The sequence below is a fragment of the Hydra vulgaris genome, chromosome 07 (assembly GCF_038396675.1).
Source record: "Hydra vulgaris chromosome 07, alternate assembly HydraT2T_AEP".
Taxonomy (NCBI): Eukaryota; Metazoa; Cnidaria; class Hydrozoa; order Anthoathecata; family Hydridae; genus Hydra; species Hydra vulgaris.
The window spans coordinates 1,873,581-1,893,987 of NC_088926.1; the positions used below are offsets into that span (position 1 = coordinate 1,873,581).

The window sequence follows — 20,407 nt, forward strand, 5'->3', positions numbered from 1 at the left end:
AGTTTTTAATCGCAATAAAACTCAATTGAAAAGATTTAATTAATTCCTTTTAAATTCAATATTATTGATATAAAAATAAAAATAAACAACATGTGAAAACCACTATGAAATGCACTATAAAGTAAAAATAACTTATATTTAATTTTTAATTTTATTTTTAAAAAAAGTTAAACTTTAGGGCTTTAAGTAAAAGTTTTAATTAAATTATAAATTATTACAACTATTTTATTTATAATCAAATATAAACAACAAATTAGTACTTACTAATGATCATTTACCGCTTTGCATAAATACGTCATCTATTATTTCACCCAAGTTGGTAACTGTAAATAAATATTCTTATTTTTCGTTTAGATAGCCGCCATATTCTAGCGCAAAAGCTAATTATATATAACTATATAAAATAAGATAAATTATTTGTAACCACCAAATGCATAGGGCAACTGATGCAATTCGTTATTAAAGAGCATAAACATAAAGTTACTATTCCATTATGCAAAAATAAATTTTAGAACTTGGCGATGGCGATAAAAAAAATAAATTCAGCCCTTGGGGTGGCGATAGATATGCGGAAATCGCGTTTTACGGAACCGATTTTTAAAACGTTTTTTTAAAGCATTTTTTTTTTTTTTAGAAATATGTATAAGATATTTTTGAAAGAATTTTTAAGATCAAAACTACTATTGCATGATGAAGGTTTCAAATATTATTTTATTCATTTCGAGTTTACGTAATAAATGAACAGGACCGACGTTACGGGTTTCAAAGTGGAGCGGCACAGTCGTCAATTTCTTCTAAAATCATAAAAAGAAAGGCCGTTTAAAAAAAAGTGTAGGAGGACAGGGAAGGGGGCAACGCCCTCTTGGCCCGCCCGTGTCGCTGTGATGAAATCGTGTCAGAATTTTCTTAGCCTTCTTAAACATATGTATAAAGTATGTAGGATATATTAAACTGTTAAACTTTTCAGTAATACTTCTTGAAGGGAAAAACCCTCAAAAAATTATTTTCTAAAGTGAAGCATTAACGATGTGATTACATTTTCCAAATAAAAGTACAGTAAATGTTAAGAAGATCTATCATGAAAAATGGCACTCCGTTGCCATGGCAACATGGTAACTAAGAGAAAATATCAAATTAGTTTCTTCAAAGATTGTAAAGATTGTAGTCAATTAGAATGATACTTTCAGCTGATTTTTTTCCAACTTATTGTAAAAAGATTGATCTATGCAGTAAGCTCACAGTTTTTGCAAATAACTTTTCTGTCAGGTGGATGGCCTGTTTAATTTTAGCAAACATTTAAGCACAAAAATGATAAACGTTTTCTTTAATTTGTTTAGTTTAAAAATCGTTATAAAAAAATTGTCTGTTCATTGCATACATTTTTATGAGAGGAATACTTCCTGAAAGTTTCATTGGAACTGGTCAATATACTTCTGCCGGGAGATTAAAAACACGCGTTCGGAGAAAAATGCCAAATAAGTTGAAATTATGATGAGATATATTATAAAATAACAAAAAATACAAAAAATATAGTATAAAAAGAGCATATTGATAGTAATTTTTATTTATGAACACCAGCCTCAAACATATTTCCTTCTTTCTATTCAAATATGTCAGATTTTTTATGCTTGCGGCTTCTTAAAATCTTCTTTGTTTCTTGATGGTGTCTTGATTTTTATACTCCAACATCCTAACTATTCTCTGGTTTAAGTAATTGTATCCTGAAATAGTATGCTGTCCTGGTATCATATTAAGTCGCTCAAATATAAGGATAATAGACTTTAATCCTATATTAAAGGCACCAATATCATCATAGAGTCCAAACTTCATTTGTGGAAGCAATACATTTGTGGAAGCATACTTTGACTTAGGTATTCTGGACCATGTTATCGTATTGAATACTTTCATTTTGGTTCTGTGTTCTTTCATGAAGTAAACAAATTAAGTAAGCATCTGATGTTAGTTCTACATAAATAGGCTTTAACTTAAGTACAACTTCAATAGGAAGACCTAGTCCCGGTTTATACTCATTGGTTCTATTAGTTTTATCCCTTTTGTATTTACACCAACTGTCTTTACCTGTGGAACAATGCAGATAATGCCAATTGTTTTTGTTTGAAGGTGCTACATGAAATAAACTTGTTAAGGCTGAAGATCTCATACCTTCAAGGTTGCCGCAATTTTGCCTAATGCAAATACCAAAATAATTCTGCAATCGATCAATTGTAGAATTTGTTAAACGGCCTTTACATTTAAGCCCTTAACTTGTTTTATCAGTTGTCTCCAACAAGATCCAATGCGCTTTTGAAAATGTCCGATACAATCCAGTTTAATTACCCTTGTATGTGATTTTTTCAGTAGTGTAGCTTTTGCTATCACCATCACCCAAGTATTCTGTTTACTGTAAATTAAATTTCTGCAAAGAGTGGTTAAATATCTTTATTGCACCTTCCCATTCTTAATGAATAATGCTGTCACCCCATTTTGTGAACTATATCCCTTTTTTGCCATGTTCTATCAAAAGAAACTCCAATATCTACGATCTCATTAGGTAATTTGCCTTCCCTGAGTTCTTTTACACCTTCATTCTAGTTTCAATAGCAACAGTTTGTGCTGCGATTGTCAACTTTTGAACCATAACATTATGGCTTTTATTGCATAATCCTTTTGGGATATTCATAAGAGTGGTAAACCGGTGTAGACCAGCTTGGCCTTGACCAAGTGTTCTCATGGCATACACTAATATTATATTAATATCATACCCTGCTATATTTTTTGATGTGTCAAAGTCTAATTTAAAACCAGAAACACAGTTTAAAGATAAATTTGATGCATATCCTTTGCAAGACTTTTTTATTCTCGCTTAACGACAGCTGAGATGGTCGCAAACATTCTGGATACTTAAGTGTATCAAAAATGGAAGCAAGAATTTAGGTACGTGGAATTCCGCGTTTGATGGAACCGAATTTTGTGCTAAAAAACCGTGTCACGTTTTTTAGATATTTGTTTAGCTAGCGTAGTGAAGACGTGTTTAGTTGAAAAACGTTTTAGAATTTGATATGAACATAGATTATTTTTAGAAACTAGAAAGGTTAAACTTTATTACTGTTGGGTTTATTATTTTACTAGATGGCTTTTTTATTGAGTTTTTTGATGTCTAAAACTTTGTGGTACTTCGGGCATAAAGTTAATGTCGAAGATATGCTCTTTCTATTTTCTATACTATTCTTTCTATTAAGTTTTTTATTTATCTATGCACCTGCCAAATATTATTGAAAAATATTTTGTAGCAGAGTGTCTATTTATTATCGCATGTTGGTCGCGGGAGACAAATCGGTTAATTAAACATTTTTTATATTTGATTTAGATTAAATAAAATTTAATTAAAAATGGAAAATAATGATAAAAGTAAAGGTTTTCAATATTGTTTTCTATTTATTAAAATGTTGAAAATAAATTTGTTTGCCTTACTTTAATGTAAAGTTATTATTAAAGTAAATGAATTTTAATGTTTCCTTACTTTTAAGTTGAATTTTTAAAAAATATAACTCACATAATAGTAATATAATATTACTAATATTATTAATATAATATTAGTAATATTATTACATATTTTCTTACAGTTTAAGTCTCTCCAATAAGATTCGAAGTATGCAACTGTTTGTTGTTGTATCATGCATCTTTTGCTAAAAAAGGGTTTATTTTTCATCCACTCGCCCAAAAACGTTCTTTACCTAAAAATCTGCCACAAATTTATATTGATCAAGTTAAAATAAAAGGAGATTTAGGTACAAAATTCTTAGGTGTATTCCTTAACGAGAATATAACATGGAAACGACATATTCGTTAAATTTGTACAAAAATGTTTCTAAAAGTATTGGAATCTTATATAAAGCCAGAATAATTTTAAATAAAATTTTTTTAACCTAACCCTCATTTGTTCACAGTTACATAAGTTATGCAATTACTGTATGAGGAAGCACAAGCAAAAGTAAGTTACAATGTCTTTACCGCCGTTAGAAACACGCTAGTTAGTTAACCGGTTAGTTAATTTGCAGATCGGTTTTCACATTCTAGAATATATTTTAGGCGATAGCGAATCTAGACATTTTTTATCAAATTTTTTACCCTACATCTGCATCATCCATTCTTTGTTCATGGCAACTGCAAACGCATAGTTTATTACATTTTTAAACATTTTTTAGCAGTTAGAATGGTATAGAATATTTAGAGAATAGCATCAGGGGCACCAAGAGCCCTCATGCCATCTATTACAATAAAACAGTAAATGACCTTTTTTTGAAAAAAAAACTACCATATTTTCATCAAGTATCCTTTGCCCCCCGGGAAAAACTGTTCTTTTGATCATGCACTATTAAGTCCACAAAGTTATGCGGTGTAATTGATGATCTTTTGTGCAATTCAAATTCATCCCCAGTTCTTGATCAGCTAAAAAATAAATTACTCTAAAGCTTGGTTTCCAAATGTGGTGCAATAGTTGTGCGTTTTTGCAGTACAACAATTATTGCCGAAATTGGTTTGATTTTATTTCCGCAACCTTTGTTTTACAACATAAATTTTGTTGTACAACCGAAGTTAAGTTGTGGAACTTACGCAAGAAAACTTTTCCATTATAAAGCATTCTTGTTGTACAACTGTTGTACGACATTTCTACAACTATTGAAAACCAAGCTTTAGTAAAAATGTGTTTATATTATAGAACTTACCATGTCAAACTCCTCAGCATCATTTCTCACCGAACTTTATCATTGTCATCATTTTATTTATGATAATATGATAACTTAAAACAACTTTTAATGATTATATAAAATGTGTTTATTTGAAGTTAAAACAAACAAAAAAAAAACAACTGGAACTACTCTATAGCAACAATTTCATTTTCGCTTATTACTTTCTTCGAATTTCATATTTTGCATTATAATTAAAAAAAAAATGCCAGTTTTAACTTTATAATTCAATTTGAATTTGTGATCAGTTTGAACTTTTGAAAAGTTTAAATTAACAGCCCTAAATATTTCAATCGATTTTGGAAAAAGGTTTTTTTTCAAACTTTTTCACTTTTTTTTAACTAAAAAATAAAGGGTACAAATAAAGGACAAACCTGTTTATTTATTTTTTCTCCCTCCGCATTTTATTATGAAAAAAACTTTTTATTTAACAAAAAAAGAATATAATATTGCTCAAATTTTTTAATGTAATTTATAAAATAAAAAAGATAATAGAAAATACAAAATAGTTTAAATCTGCCGACAGTTGAAGAAATTCTTGTTTTTTCTTATTTGACATTGGAACTAAAAAATTCCACGTCTCTTTGTTTTATCTTGCTTTGTAAAATTAGAACTCTTTCTACCGTTATAAAGTTAAATAAGTGGTAGGCTCTCTTGTCAAACTCCTAGAACAGCCCTGCCACAGTGGATAGTGTTCTGGCTCAGAACCCAGAGATCCGAGGTTCGACGCCGGCTCTAGCCCAATAAACAAGATTTACTGGGAGCACCATAATAACTACAGAAAAAAATAAAAATAAATAACTCCGACTTTGAACGTTCTTCGCGACTGCTAACTCGTATTTACACGGAATTGGCAAACTAAAATATATGGGGAAAAGTGCAGCGGAGTGTACTTATATCAATTAACTTAAAAAGGAATAGCTCAGGTTGTGTATATAAATCGACTAAAGGTTTAGTTTTGGGCAGGTAGTCTAGCAAGAAAGATTTTCTGTTTTTTGACTTAAAGGAAACCATCGGAATAGGAGTTCGACAGGAGAGCCTACCTAAAGAAGTAGCCAATGAATAAGTAGACAAAATGTAATGCCAACACATGCGTTAGTTTACAGATACTTATTTAACGCCTATAGGCATTGCCGTAGCTACTAAATCTGAGGTCTCCTTTAAAACCTGCAGTAAGGGCCCCAAAATAGTAAAATTTTTTCTCATTTGGTATTACTAAAAAAAACAAAAAATAGTTCTTTATATTTGCAAAAGCGCCCTTAAATTTTCAAGCCCCCTAAATTTGCTGGCCTTCCCCCTAATTGAGGGGTATAGGGATGCTTTGCCACGGCTCTTCCTATAGGCGTTAAATTAATATCTGTAAACTAACGCATGTTTTATCTAAAAAAAGGTTTCGCTTGTTTCTTTATAGTATTTGCTTTTCTTTAATTTTAACGAAAAAAACTTTTTTGGTTAAAGCATTGGCCTATGATTGCTTTCTCTGTTTAAAAATAGAAAACCGAATTGATATTTATTATAGAGTTGGAAGGAATTTTAAGGGAGGCTACCGAATTTTAATGGGGGGTAAGATTGACTCAAGGAGGCAGCCTGCGCCCGTTAAACCTCGTGCTCTACGCCTTTGCAAAGGATTAAAATAGAAAAAAAACTTGCGTTTGTTGTTATGGTTTAACTGAGAACTGTGATGGAAAAGAATAGAAAAAACGATAAACAAAAAATAATGACATTTAAAACTAAAAAATAGTTAACATTAAAAGCGTTAAGCGAGAGCAAGCTTGCAATTGCTATTTTCAATTTAGAAAAATAACCATCATTTAAGTATCTCTAGCTATATATATATATTAGGGAGTTTAGGCAATATTTATAGCGAATGTAAATATTTTTTATATTAAATGCATTATATTCCTTATTATATTTCATTTTCAAAATGGTTTCAACCACCTCTGTGGCTTATTTAGTTCCAAAGATATACGTGTTTAAATATTTTCAATTTATAGACTTTTTATGAAATATTTTCTTAGTATCTCGTTAAATTTTTGGCACCCAAAAAAAAAAACGTTTCTATCTTTTTTTTTTTCTTGCATAAAAAGTTGCGTTAACTAACTTATAACAAAATTTTATTAGAAATTAAATTGTAAATCCAAATTATTTGAACAATTCATAAATAGAATTTTTTGGAGGGTTAACGCAGACGTACCTTAAAATAGTCAATTAACAGTATAATATGTTTGAAGATGTTTTAAATTTTTTTGTACAAAATAAATTTTTAAATGTTTTAATTTATAATACGTTAAGCGTAACAAAACTTTGATGATAAATATTAACTTAAATTATTTTTATTAAAATAAATTAATTTTATTTTTCTTTAATAAATTATCAATTGAACAACGTGGACCCAAATAAAACAGGCCGAAAACGTCAAAATACGTACAAAATAAACATAAATCTAAAATTTATTTTTACACAAACAAAAAAGATTTTAGTCAACGACTTGTTAATAATTTCAGTATTAATATAAATTCAAAAAGAGATTTAACCGCTTATAGTTTACTGTTTCGACAAATTTATTGTTTTCAGCACCTACGATAATATTTTATCGATAAATTTATCGTAGATAAAAGATGTACGATAAATTTCTATTTTTTAATGGGGTTAGGGCTTTTAACTTTTTTGAAAATTTTGAAAACAATGAATGAAAAGCGTTGAATTGTTCTATTTTATTGTGTTTGGCTTTATTTGATTGTGTACTTTCGAGTCCATAATTGAAAGGGGGGAGGGCGCTTAATAATTTTTGAGAAACTTTGCCACCCACCCTAAGCTTATTAAGACCCCCCTCCGGTTTATTAATTTTTACTTGTTATTAAGAAAAAAATGATATCTAAAAACTAAAAAAAAAAGTCAGTGAAAATTAGCTTTAAAAATTAAAAAATATATACTAGTTACTGATAAGTAATAAAACTTTCAGTGTAAATTCTGACCCCCCCCCCCCCCGTTTATTAAATCTTGACTAAACTCCCCACCCCCACCCACACTTTTATTACCCCCTTCAATCTTTTATTAGGAAATTGAGAGTACATAGATTAACAGATATGGAATTAACATAGATTAACAGTCATGGAAATAAACAGTCATAATAACATAGATTAACAGTCATGGAAATACTTATACGGATTATCTTACCTATCTATTTGTCTTTTTAAAGATGTCTTAAATCGTTTTTTCTTCGAAATAAATTATCGCACTATTAATGTACCCAAGTTTGACTATATGTTGCAAATTATTTGAATACAGAAATTTCAATTTTCAAAATTCATTCAAAACTTTGCAGACATCATATCTGTAAATTTATGCAATTTTATACATAATTTGCCTTGGCTATTCCGTTCATAAATTAGACAAAATTGTCTAACTTACTTAACAAAGTGCACCAACGAGAAGGTAAGCCATAGGACTTTGCACTCCATCAGTGAGTTGTCATGTTGCCTAAGGTTAGCCCTCCATTTCTGGATTCTTTCCTTTACTTGATAGGTAGTTCATGTAAAAGTAATAGTAAATTAGCCTAAGGTTAGCCCTCCATTTCTGGATTCTTTCCTTTACTTGATAGACAGTTCATGTAAAAGTAATAGTATTTTTGCAAAGCTTTTTTTTTTAAAATAATAATGTGCAGTTAAGCTGCAAATAAACAACAACAAATAAACAAAATTGGTACAGATAAACATCAGATATGATTCATACTATTTATAAAGATAAAAACCACTGAACTCAAATGCAGTAAAAACACTTTATTGGAACATAACAATAAAATAAACAAGATTAATATATACTATAACATTATTCTAAATTTACATTAAATAAAATTACCTTGCAATTCTAGCTACAAAGAATAAGATTACCTTTTTCAAAATCAATTAATGAAGGAAATGACCATACTTCATCAGGTTCGTTATCATACTTAACAAGGTATGTAGTTCGTCTACCGTTTAATTGATCAATTTGAACCACTTGCGCACATTCCCAAGATACTTCATGAGCATCTTCTTCTCTAACACGATGTTGTATAGAAAAACCTACAAAATCAGATGGATTGTTAATAAATTTTGATAAGGAGTGCTTTTTTTGTTGCTCTATTAATTTGTTTAGTCTTGCATCTTGAATTTTTCCCATTAATTCTTTTTTTTTGTTTTCAACTTTTTGTTTTCAACAGCTGCATCATGTATTTTACGAGGCTTTAAATTATTACTTATATTAGTTAAAGATTTTTTGTTTGGTGTTAAATTTGCTTGAATAACAATAAGAAGATTTTGATATAATTCCTCTGAAGACAAGTTTATTCTTTTGCTTCCTTCTACCTTTGTTTTACAAAAAAGTTTTTTGTCACAATTGACATCTAAGATTATGCGATAAAAATTAAGTTGAGCAAGGAGTACTTTTGATTTCAATGGCTCTTCTATATTAGAAACTGTTTCCTCTGCTTCCTTTAACGATATCCATGCCCTTACATTTAAATTTATCAAATCATTACAAGCTGCAACCTTTTTATGGTGTAGTTTAATTTCTTCTTGATTTTTTTCTTCTTGCTTTCCTAGAAGGTGCATAGCTTTATCTTTTTTAAGAGCTTCTTTTCTTTCATCATATTTGCTTTTCATTAATGTTACTTTAGTTCTTGAATATTCAAGCAATTGTTTTCTTTCTTCATCTGATTTACTATTAAGCCATTCTAATGTTTGGTTCTGAGACCACATTGTCAAAGCCTGGATAGTTTGAACATTTGCATTGGGTTTTGTGCGAACCATTAAATCCAAAATGGCAAAGTCGCTCTCTGATGCTTTATTAGTGACAGGGACATTAGAAGCAGCTTCAGAAACAGAATTAGATGGATTCCAATATTTACCACCTGGTAATTGATCAGCACACTGACGTTCCAAAATAACAAGAATTGAGTGGAAAATAATTTCAAGTGATTGAACAGTTAAAGAATCAAACTCATCATTTTGAGTGCATTCAAACAGCTTAGTGTAAACCACGTCTTGATGAAGAAGATTGGTATCCTCAAAAATTTTTCCATTAGCAAACAATAAAGAAGATGCATCGATACAAAGAGATGAAAGTCTAACTTTCAAGCGAAGTAGGTAGGGGTTTAAAAATAATATATACTATCAAGTGATTCGATAATTCTCTACATTGGACCAGTAAGTAGTTTGTCAATAATACCTAATGCACGGACTTCAGCAATGAATACAAGATTTGTGATATCTTCCTTAATTGCTTTTAATAAATTATTAGGGTTAGGCCAAGCATTAAGAAATTCTGTTATAGAATCCTTATGATAGTATAGGGCAGCTGCATTGTAATATAAAATATTAAAACGATTTCCAATAAATGGAACAAAAAAAGATTTATCATTACGAGAAGAAAGAAAAGAATTAAACCATGATGCAACACCAGCTTCCTCACTACCCCTAGAATGAAATGCCTTACATGTGGTACGAACTAACCTTACAGCACCACATTCTTTACCACTAAAAGCAAAAACATTTTTAAAATCATTTTGAAGCAGAATTTTTTCAAAAGAATTCAAAATCTTATCAGTTTCAGATGCAAAATTAGCAAGCAAATGAAGTTTACAGAAAAAATTACTCATGTCCTTTATATTGTTTTTGACATCTAAAGAAAGCAAATGCCAGTTATTAATTGCAATCGGCAAAAGTTATTTTCCTAATGTTTTTAACTGTGAGTTAAAAAGAGGATTAACTGAAAATAGATCAGACATTGTTGATTTAATTGATGTTATTAACTTAGCAAAATTAATTTCTTTTTCAGTGGCTGAGTTGCTAACAACGTCACAAATGTCATCTATTATATTAGTAAAGTTTTGCAAGACAGTTGCCGCATCTTTTCCAACCACTTCTGATAAACCAAAACAGTTTCCCACTGGTTGTAGTAATTTGAAAATTTTGATAATGCTTAAGGTAATACTGAGTACCATCACCATGCAAACAATTGCCTATATTAGAGTTTTCAAGCATTGCTTCAGCAACTTGAAATTGACCTAAAATTGAAGCTTCCTGCATTAACCTACATTTTACAGCGTCTGATGGTAGCCTAGATATGTTCTTTTTTGCTAGTTTGTTTAATACAAATGTTATTACTTCCTCGTCATCTAGCAAAGAAACCAATTTTTGAAGTTCTTGATTCTCCTCATTTAAAATGTTTGTCTTATTACATAACGAAACAACTTCATCCTCTAAACTTATAACATCTTTCATATTGCAGTCATTAATATAGTTGGTTTTATTTTGCAAAATAATTTTTAAATGACTCACTTTTTTTTGCAGCTTTATTTTCTCGTTTAATTCAGAAATGTTTATATCGGAATTTTCAAGAACTGAAGTAATATCTTCTATTTTTTTTTTTTTAATTGCGATATTTTATATTTTGTTTCATTTTTTAATGAATTTATTTCTTTTTTTTTTATTTCCAGTTGAGTATTACGATATTTTATTTTTTTATTCAAATTTCAAACATTAAATGATTTATTTTTGGACTTTAATAGTTCTAATTTGTTTTCAATAATATTGAGCTTTTCTTCTTTTCACAATAAAGTTTTTTAACATTGTCTAGTTCACTTTCAATTAAAGAGTTTTTTGAAATAAGTATTTGCAGATTGCTTGACATATTTTCAAAATCCTTTAGATGCCTAAAATAATCAAATTCTAAATCCATCATCGATTCAAGTTTCTTTTTTAAATTTTTATTTTATTTTTTGAGCATTTTGTTTTCACTGATAAGGATTGTTTTTTTACAAACTTCAGAACTAATAGAAGTATTATTAGGAATATTTGTCACAGGTGGAATAAAGGCTTCACTTAATAACAAATCCAACTTCTTATTTTTGCGTTGTTTCTTTAATTTTCTGATATTATTAACTAATCTATTTATCTTTGTAGCTAATTGTTTTTCATAGCAGAGGAGCTGAACATTAAAATCACTGCAAAATTTACAATATAATGCATTGTTAGAACTATCTTTTAACGTTAAATACCATTTTATAAATTTCTTCATTAAACATTTTATCTAAACTATTTTTTCATAAATCAAGTCAAGAAAATATATAAATTTAAATCAATCTAAACATCATACCTAAATTGATATCCAAGAATTTAACGAACTGAAAGGTTATTTATTTATCAAAACAATCATTGTTTTGATAAATAAATAACCTTATAGTTAATTAAATTTATTGATATTAATTTAGGTATGATGTTAAGATTCACTGATACAATGAAAGTGAGTTTTAAATAATATAGACAATGTTATATATAAAACTTACCGGTTAGTTATAATAATAAAAAACTTAATGATAAATATACAGATGATTTAATTAACAACACTTTAAAACTTTTTATCTACTTATCAGTAAATAAATAGTTTTATTTATTTACTGACTACAAATTTTTACCTAAATATAAAATTAGAGACAAATTACTTCACTGAAGTAATTTGTTTCTAATTTTATATTTAGTTTATATTTACTGAAGTCTTTAGTAAATGATTTAATAAACCTTGTTTTGAAAGTTAATAATAAATACTTATCAAAAAAGTTCAGCTAGATATATCAATCAAAATCATACTATATCAATATCAGCATTAATGCACAAAAATGTATGTATAATAATGTTCAATAAAAATAACAGATTTCTTTTTCCATATGGAAGATTGAATGGTAGAGTAACTAAGAAATCCGCAGAAAGTTATCACTTAGTTAAGCGCAGTGCGCTTAATAAAACCATAGTCTATAGAAATATACCGATATATTTATATATATTTCTATACCTATATATTTATATATATTTCTATAGACTATGATAAAACGGGGGTATTTCTAAAAATCACTTTAAAGAAAACAAAAAACCCACTCTATATAAATTTTTTTTTTTTAATGAAAAAGTTATGTACATAACAAATAAATAGCTGCAGAACTTATTTTTCACGTGATTCCAGATGAACTATTTTAATTTACTGGTATTTACACAAAATTGAAGCATTTAATTATTTAGAGATTAACTTTTTCAGTTCAAGAGAAAACTGTCGGCATCACATAAATAAATGTTCTACGTTCTTTTCTGAAAAATAATACATCAATATATATATATGTATATAATTAATTTTCATGGGTGGGTTTTTATTCTTCGACACCTTCATAAAATCATTTCCTTCGTATTTTGGACGAAGTTTTTCAATATCAAACCAAAAGTTTTTTTTCCGTGATAAAAAATCACGTGACTAAACTCCCTATATATATATATATATATATATATATATATATATATATATATATATATATATATATATATATATATATATATATATATATATATATATATATATATATATATATATATATATATATATATATATATATATATATATATATATATACATATATATATATATATATATATATATATATATATATATATATATATATATACAAATATATATATATATATATATATATATATATATATATATATATATATATATATATATATATATATATATATATATATATATATTTTATGAGCGCATCACTGTTGATTTAATACTGCTGAGCAGTGAATAAGTGACAATCTAGAATTCATGAGGGATTTAGTGTATATTATTAGACACCGTCAATTAAAAGAAAAGATCTATTTTTGATTTTTAAAGACGTATTTCTTTGTTTCAATATACGGCTCGAGAACTGTCGAAGACAATGTTACAATGGAGCTGCTATGTCTTTTGACATAGCTGCCTTGCAAAAACTTTAACAAGAAAACAGAATCCTTTATGCTTATTGCAGAGTTCAAAACTTAAACTTGGTTGTTTAAGATAAAATAGGAAACATCTCTGATATTGAAAATATTAAGTCATTTGTTCAAAAATTCATTGCTTTTACCATAGGCTCTCCAAAGAGGTTCGCTTAGTTTTTGATATCAATTTGACCAAAATAAAAACGAAGACGGACACCAAATCGAAACATCTTTTAGACCTTTTTACCCAACCAGATTAATAATGCCTAAACCATCACTGGTATCTATTACCAGTGATTATCAATGGCTTCTGGTTTGGTTGGAAGACCTTACCACCAACTTTGACTTTACCAAATGCCAATTGGGAGCAATGGTTTTTTTGCCTTCTTTCCAGTTTTTCGATACCTTTTTAAAATTTGAATTTTTTTAAAACATCTTTACTATCCTAGAAGATTCAAGCATCCAACTTTAAGGAAGTCAACTCAACTTTATTAAGGCTAATTCATCATTCAGACCCTGAAACAAATTTACGTATCTTTGCGTACGGAGTCGCGTTTCAAAACACTTTTAGATGCGGCAACTGAATCTTCTAAAACGACGAATTTAGACAAACCAGCTAGGAAGAACAAACCTGTCTAGGAAGAAATACCTGCAAGATTTGAAGTTGAATCCAGGGATACTTATTACCAGCCAAAAGACCTAAATAAGATCCAGAAGCAGTTATACTACTATAATAAGTTTATCAAGTTATCTAGAAATTACCTTATGCGACAAAATCGAAACTAAGAAACAAGTTTAAATGCGAGGCTTCCAAAACAATTACTGAAATTTCAGATAAAAACCCCATTGAAGCTGCTAAGAAATATTCATTTGAAGAAGCCTTAGCATTAACTATAGATGGTGGTATATCAAAATTAACATAGTAGTTTCTAAGAAATGGTACTGAAGAAAATGACTGTCTTATATATCCCAAGAACATTCATTTAAATGGCTAAATAGTACACAAACCGCTAAAAGACCTTCTAAACACTCTTAAATGGCTGTATGATGTAAAAGCTCATGTGCTAATCACAATGTTTAAAAAACTAACAAAACTGACGTTTAGATGCAAAGCTGGATTAAATGGTTCTGAAAGGCAAAGTGTTTACAAACAAGTAAATCAAAATGAAAAAAAGTCTTTGGATGAAGAGTGCTTGTTTATTACTTGCGTAGTTTAATAATTGCGTACCTTTAGAACTCAGTGAACTTTATGATAATAAAAATGTTGTAATATTTTCATCCAAAATGTGCGGCTAATAGATTAAAAGTATAAAAAATACATTATTATATATAGAGACAATAATTAATCTACATATTTAAAACGTGGTGGCCATCTGATGATTCACTAGAGTTTCTAATCTAGCGATAAATTTTCATTTTTTCTTAAGAAAGTGTGCAATATTTTTTAAAAGTTTATTTCGCCAGATGAGTGGTAATGACGTTGAGTTGCTCTATTACTTTTGTTTACCGTGATATTTTTGGCATCACGTCACGTTGGTTTGACATGGTTCTAACAGACATTTTTTTCAAAATTGAGATTACAACTTTATTTGAATATTTTTATCATGATAAACAAAATAAACTAAAGTAAACTGCAATCTAGCGTAAATAAGCGAACTACCAATGTGTCAAAGTTCTATCTGCAGGATTAGTTAACTAAAATTTAGTTTGACAAGGTTCCAACTAACAGGTTAGGGTAAACCCTAACTGCAAAGTCTTCCAAATTTTTTCAGTTAGATATATTATGATAGAGAATTTCATGCTCATCAAAATTATATAAAAACATTGGTCTCAATATCAACATATAGTGTTCTAGTTTGATGTTGATGTAACAAACAAATAAATATCACAAAAGCGCTAATATTCGCTATTTTTTATAAATCTTTTTTTATAACGTTACATTGCACAACAAAATGTACTGGTTTCTATCAGCGTTGAAATAACTATTAAAAACAAAAATAAATGGCTTTTAAAAAAAAAAAATTTAAATTTAATAATGACAAATCAGTCTTCCCACACACTTACCGTTAGTCGATGTAAGTACATTTTGCCGCGCATACTGTCAGTCAATGTAAGGGCATTGAACTGTGTCTTGACCCAACGGTCAGTCATGTATGTTAATTACTCATCGCTTATCTCTAAAGGTCAGATAATAAATGTATAATTTAGAATATAGTTGATGAACAAAAAAATGTAACTTTTATTACTACATTGTATACATTAGTAACATTAAAAAAATTAAACAATTTGTAATAAAATGTTTATTAACAATGTTAAAATGCAGGCTCTGTTATAAATAAAAAAGATTTTTAAAATGATTTAAAAAGACTTTTAAAAGTACCCTAAATTAAGGCAGTAATGTTGGAAATAAAGTTATTTTTTATAAGAGAAAGTAAAGTGCGATTAACAGCATATTATATAAAATCAAACAACCATACTAAGCATAATGGACTGAATCAATGGTGGACAATACCGGCAAGCATTTTTCTAGTGCTTTTTGCAAGATATTGGATGTTGCGGCAGAGGAAAAGTGACTTGAGCAACTTAGTTATTTGGTCTGACTGCTGCGTCCTCCAAAATTGGAACAGTATAATATCAAATAGTGTGTAACATTTCAAAATACTTACTTCCTAGTCATTTATGTTGCTACAAACATTTATGTTGCTATAAAATACTTCCCTCCTAGTCATTTATGTGTCCGGAAAGTGGTCATGCGCATAATTAAATTGAAAAGCTCACAAGGATAGCTGATTTTTAAAGTCCACTTGGATTGATAAGGACCCTCAAACAAGTTAACGGAAAAAATCCTTATCATTATTAATATGTTGTTTAAATACATCCACACGACTTTAAGGACTGTTGTTTAACAGTAAAGCTAAATACAAGTTAGTTCATTTTTCTAACATTGCTAAAATTATCCATGATTGAAATAAACCTATAACTTGAACTAATGTCAAATTGAATGTAAAAACCTAACAGAAAAAATGCCGGCACTAGCCCATTAACTTCTAAAGGTTTGAATGTTAAACCAAAGATTTAAACTTGCACAATTTAAGGTTGTATTTGTTTTGTGCTTCTCCAGGACCGAGATTACTAACAAATGTTTCTTCACTTATAAGATGACAGGACGCGATGAAAAGCTATTAAGCCATAATGTAACGATTACTAAATATAATATAACGTTAGATCTAATTCTTACTTTATTACTATGTATTTCCAAACTATTTTAATATTTTGTGTGAATAAAAGAGATTAGAGTCATCTGCAAATAGAATAAAATTTATAAGATTTGATGATAATTAATATTTATCATCAAATCTTTCTACTGTACATAAATAAAGATTATTTATCTACAGTAGAAACAACAACGGCCTAACAATTGATACTAATAAGTTTTTATGGTAAGAACATAACATTTTTTGCCATAGATTTACTCAAAACTACTCACGAATCACTTGAAACCTTCTCAAACCAACGCGACGATCAGTTTAAACATAGAATTTAGCTTCACGATCTAAACTCTTCTAAGAAGTTAACTAATACAGTAATACAATGAGAACAACTTATTAAAAAACTTTAGTACAGCTTAGCAGTTCGTACTTAATACCACTGAAATACAGTTTGAACGGCAACTTATAGCGAGTCACAAAACTAAAGACTTTCTCAAAGTTTATAAATACAATATCCACAATCTTTTTGTTATTGCCATCTGTAGTTCTCTCGTTAAATGTTGTCAACATCTGTGTACAGGTGGATCTACGCTTTAAAAAACCGCATTTAGAAACAGAAATAAATTTATTAACTAGTAAGTAATTTGTAAGATATTTCGCAATATTGACTCAATATATATACCAAAAATCACTTCATAAAAACAATTTTATGGTTTGTGATTAAAAATAGGTGTCTTTTCTTAAAGATGGGGCATACAATAGCGGTTTTCCACATAGCAGGTGACATTTTTTGACATTGATAACTCAAACAGAATGGGAAATGAAATAGCAAAAGTATCTGTTATTGATTTTTTTATTGGTGCAACAGAATTCCAGCATTCAGATGTTGCTTTTGCAAAAAAAAAAACTAGCAATAAGGACTTTATCGACTAAATCTTTTTTTCTCAAAGAATACAAATTTATTTTTTTCTGCATTATATAAACAAGAACAAACCTCGTACTTGACATGGGTAGATGCATTACCGGTCCTATTGTAATCTCCATAGAGAATACGTTTTTTGAAAGCTAATGTGCAATTAGCTAAAGATTGGATATTGCTTTTTCTATTGTAAAGTACTGGAACGTGTAATAAAAAAGATGAGTTCAAACAACAACATTTGTCAGAATGATTTAACAATTTTATTTTGTTTGACTAGCATATACCAATTTACATTTAGTAAGACAGTGTGTATTGCGTTGTAATCAGCTTTTTACTGAATTCAGAGTTTTCCAAACAGCAATTGAAAAGAATCATTCAGTGGTCATAAGTGATTGTGAATGGACATATGTCATGTAGTTGTTGGTTAGTTATATTGGTAATTTATTGTAGTCGTGTGTTATCAGACACAAGCTGGTATTAAAGCATTTGCAGAGCACGTTTCTACAAATAGATTATGAGAAGAATCTCCAAAACTAATTAGGATTGACTAGGTTATGAGTGGCAGATTATAGTTGCGTACTAATGTACATCTAGAATGTTGACGTACATCTAGCATGTTGACGTAATCCTATTAATTACCTTACATAATGGGTCTTTTATAAAGTACGCTGGTATGGAAGGAGGGGGCTTACCCAAAAACGTACGAATGCGTACAAAGGAGGTGAAAGTGGGTTTGAAACAGCGAGTACGTACGCAGAAATCTCTCTTAACTCTTTCGTGGCTGAGTTAAAAACAGTTATATGACTGCGCGTAAAATAATGAACTAGGATCATAATCAATTAAAAGAGTATAAAATAAAAACTACTAGTCAGAATTTTACAAATAAGACCTTGTTTTTTTGTCAAAGAATTGGCATTCAGAAAATTTAAAAACTTAAAGTTTTTTATTATTATCTTAGTAACGTGATTAAAATATACCATTTTGAAATTAACAAAAATATATTGTTTCTTTATTAACCTTAAACAAATAAAAAAGAAATACACAAACATATTGTCTTTGATATTAAATAAATGAGGCATTTATAGTGGTAATTAAACAAAAAAAAACCTTCACCACTATCATTCAAAAAAATATCTCATTTAAAAAAGGATCTTATTTATGACATAATAATTTAATCTACTTTTAGTCATTTTTAAAATTAATTTTTGAGCGATCTACAAACGGTTTGAAGCATTATCTTAAGAAATTATTTACATTTCAAGGATAAGTTTAAGGTTTTCCCCTAATTATTATAGATGCTTTGAAACACTTAAAATTGTTTATGAACCCCCAAGCGGGTCACTAGTCATTTAAAACCAAATTTTATGAATCGCCATACGGGTCACTCGTCACAAAAGGGTTAAAACTTGATTTCTTTTTCTTTTTAACAAAAGTGTTAAATTTTAAAAATGTAAAAAATCAGTACTATGTTTTTTTTTCTAACTTCGGTTAAAACTGTTTTTTATACTTGCCTATAAATAATTAAGAAAAAAAAAGAGAAAAATTTTGCTTTCTTACGCTTTGAAAAATTTTCGCGTTAGGAAAGAGGTTAATTTTTGTATTGCGCATTTACGCAGAAGGAGGGGGGAATTGAAGGCATACAAGAGCGTACAAGGGGGAGGGTTCTAAATCAGTTATGTTACTGCGTACGTACTATATAGATGCCCGCTTAAGGCTTTGATTTTTAAAGTACAGGTGGATGCACATGGTTGGTGGTTTATGCACAAATTATCTTTCTTACCTTTTGTTCCTTGGAGGAGAAAAACAGATCAATATATAATTTCCGTATTTGTGCGCAATAATATCCAGTCAGTGCAAAGGAACTTTGTACTGACTGGATATTATTGCGCACAAATATGAGAGCGTCACCACCTTTGCCATTACGGTAATGTCAAAATATTTTAAAAATATTGTCATTAAACAATAAGCAGATGTTTTTTATTCAACCAAGTTTCTGTTATAAGAACAATGTCAAGATTGCAATTTTGAAACAGATATTGTAGGTGGTATAACTTGCTATTTATTGATCTAGGGTTAAAGTAAGGACTATTATTATTTCTAAAGGGAAATTGATTTGTGCTATGATTTGGTGGATTTACTGTTGTTGATATTGAGTTCGTTGCTATATGTTAGGTTATTTTTGGTTTTGGTTTAAAAGGATACACTTTTTTGATCTTGTTTCCTCAGACCTGAATTAAATTAAAAACTTTAACCTGAATTGAAAAGTTTTTCAACTAATTAGTGGCCACTAAATAGATTTTTAGTGGTCAATATTAAAATTTTTTCTTGTTGAGATCAGCCAAATATTATCAAACTTTTTTCTCTGCCTAATATATTTTTAACAATATCAGTGGTAGTGTTTGAAATGTCATGAAAATGAACTAGAGTAAAAAAAAAATCACTCTAGTTTAGTGATCGACCTAAACAGAAACAAAGCCGAAACCGAAAGAAACCGAAATTTCGCGAACTCAAATTTGGTGCCGAAACAGAAACCGAGCTTTCGGAAATTATTTTACCGAAACCGATACCGAAATTTCGGCTAGTCAAAATTTATTTTATTAGAAAAATTTATTTAAAAATGTAATTTTACACTTTTTATTTTTTTATACTCGTATTATGTAATTAATTATTATATATAATAATTATTTATATAAATATTATCGAAAATTAATTACACGTGTATCCCAAATTGAGATTTATTAC

At 28.7% G+C, this 20,407-nt stretch overlaps 1 protein-coding gene across 1 annotated transcript in view; it reads right to left on the reverse strand.

The window, feature by feature from the left end:
• Positions 1-396, reverse strand: part of LOC100212659 (TBC1 domain family member 22B) — a 33,716-nt gene extending 33,320 nt beyond the window's left edge. The window contains exon 1 of the mRNA XM_065800777.1: positions 265-396. The gene's annotated coding sequence lies outside the window, so the exon portion shown is untranslated. The remainder of the gene's footprint in view (positions 1-264) is intronic.
• Between the last annotated feature and the right edge of the window lie 20,011 nt (positions 397-20,407).